The sequence below is a fragment of the Corythoichthys intestinalis genome, chromosome 2, assembly GCF_030265065.1.
Source record: "Corythoichthys intestinalis isolate RoL2023-P3 chromosome 2, ASM3026506v1, whole genome shotgun sequence".
NCBI classification, from domain to species: domain Eukaryota; kingdom Metazoa; phylum Chordata; class Actinopteri; order Syngnathiformes; family Syngnathidae; genus Corythoichthys; species Corythoichthys intestinalis.
This window is the reverse complement of record NC_080396.1, coordinates 41,678,671-41,685,000: the sequence shown is the minus strand read 5'-3', so window position 1 is coordinate 41,685,000 and position 6,330 is coordinate 41,678,671.

Below are 6,330 nucleotides of genomic sequence, written 5' to 3'. Positions count from 1 at the left end.
AATGTTTCGCCAAAGCATTATTTAAGATTGCCAAATGACTAGCAGCGGTGGAAGGAGATTGCTGAAAATACGGGGCTGGAGGTCAGCGAATGCATAAAAAAATGGAAGAACCTTCGAGACAAGTATGTGCGTGTTTGGAAGCGAATGGCCAGACAAAGCGGTGACCCAGCAGGCTGAAATCTGCTGGCTTTTTATCACTATGTCTTATTTTTGGTTGGTGCACTTTACCATTTATTTTGTACATGTTTGCTGAGAGTCGTGACTTATTTACATTTACACTTCAAGTATATGAAGAATAAAGCACAGTTTTGGTGTCAAAAATAGTTTTGATTTTAATTTTCAACAACAGACAGTTTAGACCACAGGTGTCAAACCGATTCCAGAAAGGGCCAAGTGGGTGCAGGTTTGCTTTCCAACCAATGATGAGGACACCTTTTCACCAATTAGATCTTTTACATGTGTTATCAGTTAAACATTGTCAGGTGCTGCTTGTTTCAGCAGGAAGTTCATTGGTTAAACTCTCTGCGTTGTATCGGTTGGAACAAAATCCAGCACCCACTTGGCCCTTTCTGGAATCAGTTTGACACCTGTGATTTAGACACTTGATACAGTACATCATCACTGATTAAGAGTGCCATGGTGCTTTTATGATTACCATCAAGGCTTCCAACGCAGTTTGGGAAGTTCCATAGCCGCCAGAAATCTGCTATGCCTTCCCACTGGATGGTTGTAGAACACGGCCAAAAATTGGGCCGGGGAGAGTTGGGACGGGGCTTTACAGTCCCGGCCCGGCTCCCCCCTGTTTTTAATGCACCACACACCAAGGTTGTGGGATGGTTGGGACCTGTTGGGGGTGGGGGCACCTCACAGCTGCCTCCTCACCACAGGCCCCGCCATCTCTGCACCTTTTTTAAATGCACCACACATCATACTCAACAGGAGGGCTCTTGCAAAGGGCGGTGGGACGGGCGGCTGGGCAGAAGCTCCATGCTGCGGTCCCACTGCCCCAAGCCAAGCTCTCCTATTTTAATGCATACATTGCACTACCCTCCCCTCACACCCCCATCACGGTGCTGGGTGATGGCTGCCAGTCGGGAACCTGGCAGCCACAGTAATAGGGTGGTAGGTGGGTCCCACACTTTTTCTATATGGCATGGCTCCTGGGGTGTGGCCTCCCCTCTGCCTCGGCTGCCGGCCGCGGGAGTAGGTTGGGGGGTCGGGTCTCCGATCTTGCATCGCCCCGTGGCAGTTCCTGGGCGTTCTCCTGCCTCCGCCTTCCCCTCTCTTCTCTGGCTGGGCATCCGCCCTGCGCTCCGTCACGGGTCGCTGGCTGGGCGCCGGTGTATCGGCGGGGTGTTGCCTGCACCGGCGGGGGACCCTGCCTTGCCTGGGGCTTGGTGGGCCGCTGGGGGTCCCGTGGCGTGTCGTGCCGGTTGGGGGGCTGCGGCTGTGGCTCGTGGCCCGGGTGGGCGGGTGGGGGTGGGTGTAGGCGTGGGGTTGGTGATGCGTCCCCTCCTGCCATCCCTGAAGGCCGGTTGATGGGTGCGCGGGTGGCCCGGGGGACCACCCTGGGTCCCGGAGGGGGGGGGACGATGGCTCCTTTGCTGGGCTGCGGGAGGAGGGATGGGCTGCGCATGGCCCCCCGCCCCCCCACCCGCCCTCCCTCCCCGGGCTGGCTGGGTGGGGGCCGTGGCCCTGGGTTGGCGCCCGCGTGGCTTCTCCGCCCGTCTGCGTGGCTGTCGCGCGCCCGGTGGGGCCTGCTTGCTGCTGGATGTGGTAGGGCATGCTCTGGTTGGGGGTCCCGGTGCCTAGATTGGCGATGCGGCGGCGTAGGGTTGGTCGCCAACGGGCTTACACTCATAAGAGATTCACACGATTACTGGGTTCTAGATCACAGAACTGATTTGTGTACACTCTACCCCTTTCAATCACTTAGCTTATAGACACCCCCACCCCCATTCTCCTCTTTCACTGGCCAATAGGCCCCCACACCACATGGTGTAAACCGGAAATACATCTCACTGACGATAGCACCAGCATATTAGTAACTAGTTTAGATGTTCAATGTATTTCTAGTTGATGTTTGTGTATGTGTTTCTTTTCCTTCTTCTCTTGTATTTCTTTTCTTCTGTCCCCCCATAATCCCTTCCTGTTCGCTGCTTTGTCATAATAAAAAGGTATTTTGAATGATCACAATGGGAGTATGTCAGACTCTCCATGTGAAACATTAAAACTGTTCAGAATCCGGGCACTTAGACTTCCATTCTCTGTGTCAAACAGCTGAACAGGACAGGTTTAAAAAAAAAAAAAAAAAAAAAAAATTGGGCTGGAGGGCTGTCCAGAATGCTTTGCAGACCTCGGACAAAACGCTGGGCACAGAGCTCGACGCCAGTTTGGAGCTAGCTGCCACAGCTTGCTGGCTTCCACTCGAGACTAATCGTAATGTGACTGCCAGTCTCAGTACGGCATCAACAGTTGGACAGACTAACTCTGCAAGCTTCTTTTGCGTCGCCTACGCCTCAACATTTGTATGATCAACATTTGTTGTTCAATTTTGATGAGCTGAAAATCCACATTCAAGCGTTCCATCTCTGTTGCCATTGTTGTCTAACCGTGAGAAAACTAAAGGAATTCGACAAGAGTCCCCCAAAACCGTACAAACACAACGCCACACCCTTCTAGTGGCTTGGTGGTGAATTACAGAGCAACGCATTACCTTGACGCAGAACTTCGAAAGCTCACTGACCACGAAGGGTCTACGCCGTCGCTATGCCATCACCGCAACACAGAAGCATAAATTAGGCTTTAGTTAGCATTCAAGACCAGGGAGACACGCGATTGGATGAGACAGTGGAACTATTCATCACTAGGTTTGCATGTGTGCTGGAGCTTATCCCTGCTAATATCAGATTGAGAGGCAGGGTACATCCTGAACTGGCCACTATATACACAGACAAGTGTTCACTGATATACTATTTTGATTTTGAATTAACCTCCCATTGTTGTTCTTGGAATTTGCGAAAATACCAATGTACCCACTAGGATACACCAGGATACAGTCTTAAATTTGTAGATTTTAAAAGGAGAAAGATTATAAAATTCATATTTGGACCTGGATAAAACTTTATGTCCTTTGGTTTCAGAGTGTGTTGAATTGGACCTGATTAAAGACACTCACTGTGATGGATTGCCAACCAGTCGAAGTTGTACTCTGTTCAAAGGCAGCCAGTACAGACATTTTGGCGACATACTCTCCATCTACACTTCACTATTTCATTTAAATGTGAAGTTTAGTTATAAATATAGCAACACATAATCTTAAAATACGGTGTAGAATGAATAATCTATATGTAATAGGGATTCCTGAGCCGTCCCAGCCCAGCACTTGGGCATCTCACCCCAGCCGTCTCTTTTGAGGATTCCGAAGAGTCAGGTTTTATTAACGCATGCTTGCACAGTGAAACTTTAGTAAAGCTTGGCATTGGTAGTTGGCTGAATCCCCACATATATGCAGTAGAATATTTTTGGGTTGTGAAAGCTCATGAGATATAATATAGCCATTTTTATTGGCTCTTCAATGTGGTGCACCTGCACTATTGGGAAGAAACAAATAATAAAATAAAGCAAAACAGTACCCCAAATTTCTTATCATTTGAACTTGAGCTTATTTTATGTGTTTTACTCTTCCTCTTTCTGATATGTGCGATCACTAAGCCACAAACTTGCAAACATTGTCTTCAATCCAAGTATCAATAAAGAATACTGAGTTTTTGAATGGAGCGCCGATAAAGTTGTGCAACTTAAATTGACAAATACAGTTCGTATTTGTATTTTTCTGTTGAAAATTTAATCCAAATTGGTAATAGCTGAAATGCACTCCAAACACAACATTAAAAGAAAAAAAATAAATCCCGGAATTTGCATGTTTTAAAATAACAGCCAACATATTTAGCCAGCTTGACCTGATAAATTTCCTCAATAAACTGAAATAAGTAGTCTAAGACACAAGCCAGTCCATATTGTTAACTTCTCATCGTAACAGAGTAAATGCCAGGAGTTCGTCCAATAGATTAACTAAGAAGTTTTTTCAGGCTGCCAGGTTTTTCTTGACTGAGGGAAGAAAGAAAGAGCTTTACATGTTTTCCACAAGGATTACTAAAACATTCCAGTAATAGTTTTATTATCATCCTTTTTGACATGCACGAGCTTCCAGACATGACACACAATAGTCAAACAAAACCTTTTCATAACACAAAGTGTGTGAAACATCATAACCCTAACCTGCATTTACACAGGCCTTATTCCACCTCTGTTGTTACTGAAAGCAAATATCACTTTGGTGTCCCATTACATAAAAAAAGATTTAAAAACAATAATAATAATAATAATAATAATAATAATAAATAATAATGCACAAATATTAATGAAGATTGAAGTTGGGTGACTCTTTATTTGAATCTGGGTTCAACGCTACCTAAATTGGATGGCTGCTGTATTCAGTAATGTTTCATATCTCTATTTTCTCTCTTCTTTCCTTCTCTCTGCCCCCAAAACCATTTTCTGTCGAGCTGCATTTGCTGAATGAACAATACAATACAAATAAGTGTTGTTAATCTTACTTTTAAAAAGTAATTAATTACAGTTACAAATTACTTCTCCCAAAAAGTAATTGCGTTAGTAACTCAGTTACCTGAATGTAAGAATAATTAGTTACTTGGCAAAGTAACGTGATAATTTTCATGTTTTTTTTCTTAAAAAAACAAAAACAAAAAAAAACAGGTCACACAATGTGAAATTTAAAGGGTTTTTGGGACAACTGGCCCGAGCCCAATTCTTCACCCTAAACTTAACTAGACACAGGGGTATTGCAGATATTGCGATAGCTAGATAGTAACTGTGCTATGTGTGGAAGTCATTTAATGTTGTGAATCAACCGTTCAAGTTGTTAAAATTGCTCCCGTCATTACATTAGTTCCCTTCTGTCTATTTTCGACATGTGCAAGTTTTAAAACTGTTTCACCATTTAAAGATAGATTTAGGTTAAGTTTAGCCGATTTAGGAGTATTTTAGATAAAAAGTTACTTAGGTTCGCTAGGAAGGTTCTCTACAACAGACCCTTGAGAAGTCTACTGCTTTAATATGGCGGCTGTTTACTCTCGCATCTAGTTCTTTATTATACTTGTTGCTAATGCCGCTGTGCCTGTCATTTGCATCTAGTTCTGTATATATGTGATATCTACCGAAGCATCATGTGGGCTTAGTTTGTAGGCTATCTGCTAAAGTCAGGTATTACTGGAGCCACTTAGTAGCATTGCGTTTGCAACGGTGTCACACTCCCTTGCCTCCTCCCCACTCCTGCTCTGCTCTCTCGTCTCCGTGAGTCCGTCTTTTTCAGACTTTTCTCGCGTCAGTCAACAAACATCGCAATGCATAGTAATACACGCCTTTCCCGCCTCAGTGACGGTAACGGCGTTGCCAAGATGAGAAAAGTAATTAATTAGATTACTCACTACACCTTAGGCTACGTCTACACCAAGACAGATAATGGCCTTAATCATGTAATTAGCTGGACTATACGGTATGTCAGCTGCACTAGTATGCCTATGATGCGGATTAGTTGTTAGGCAGATAATGTAGGCGGGTAATATTACCCGCCGCTTAATATGGACTGCTGTCTCCCTACAAAATCGGATACTAAGGAGATGACGTCATACCGTCGCCATTTTTAGTGCAGGATGACGGCATCGTAAACAATGGAGGCGGACAATCACAACGTGGCAGTCCTGCTCCTCTTTCCACTCATTTTTCTTGAACCTGCAAACTACGTCACAATAATATGCTTTAATTCAGTGCCCATTTGTGGTCCTCCCATCGCGGATGATGCGGAGATGAGTGTTTTTTTACAGAGCTCCTCTCCCACGCTGTCTCCGATCAGCCAGCTGCGGGGCTGCCCCCTCCCAACTCTATGCCAACCGAACATGAGTATATAAAAATGCGTTGAGGAAAATTAAATCCCAAAAAGAGATCTCCATGGTACCCCCAGTCAAATAGGCGCACGATCAGTTTTTTTCCATGACATTTTGTTAGGATGTGCGACGAGGAGGGATCCCAATGCAGAGACACGGGGGTTGCGGTGAGTAATATTTTATTTGCGAGCACCAGAAATAGCGTGCGGGTGGATGTTGCTTCGTTGGGGTAACTGAGCTGGCGTGAGACGTGGAAACTTGGAAGGAGGCAGGCATAGAATTCGACAGGGAGCGCGCAGAAGACAGGACCTGGGGCGAGAGCAAAGTAGTCATGAGCCAGGAATCAGTGATATCATATAAGAAG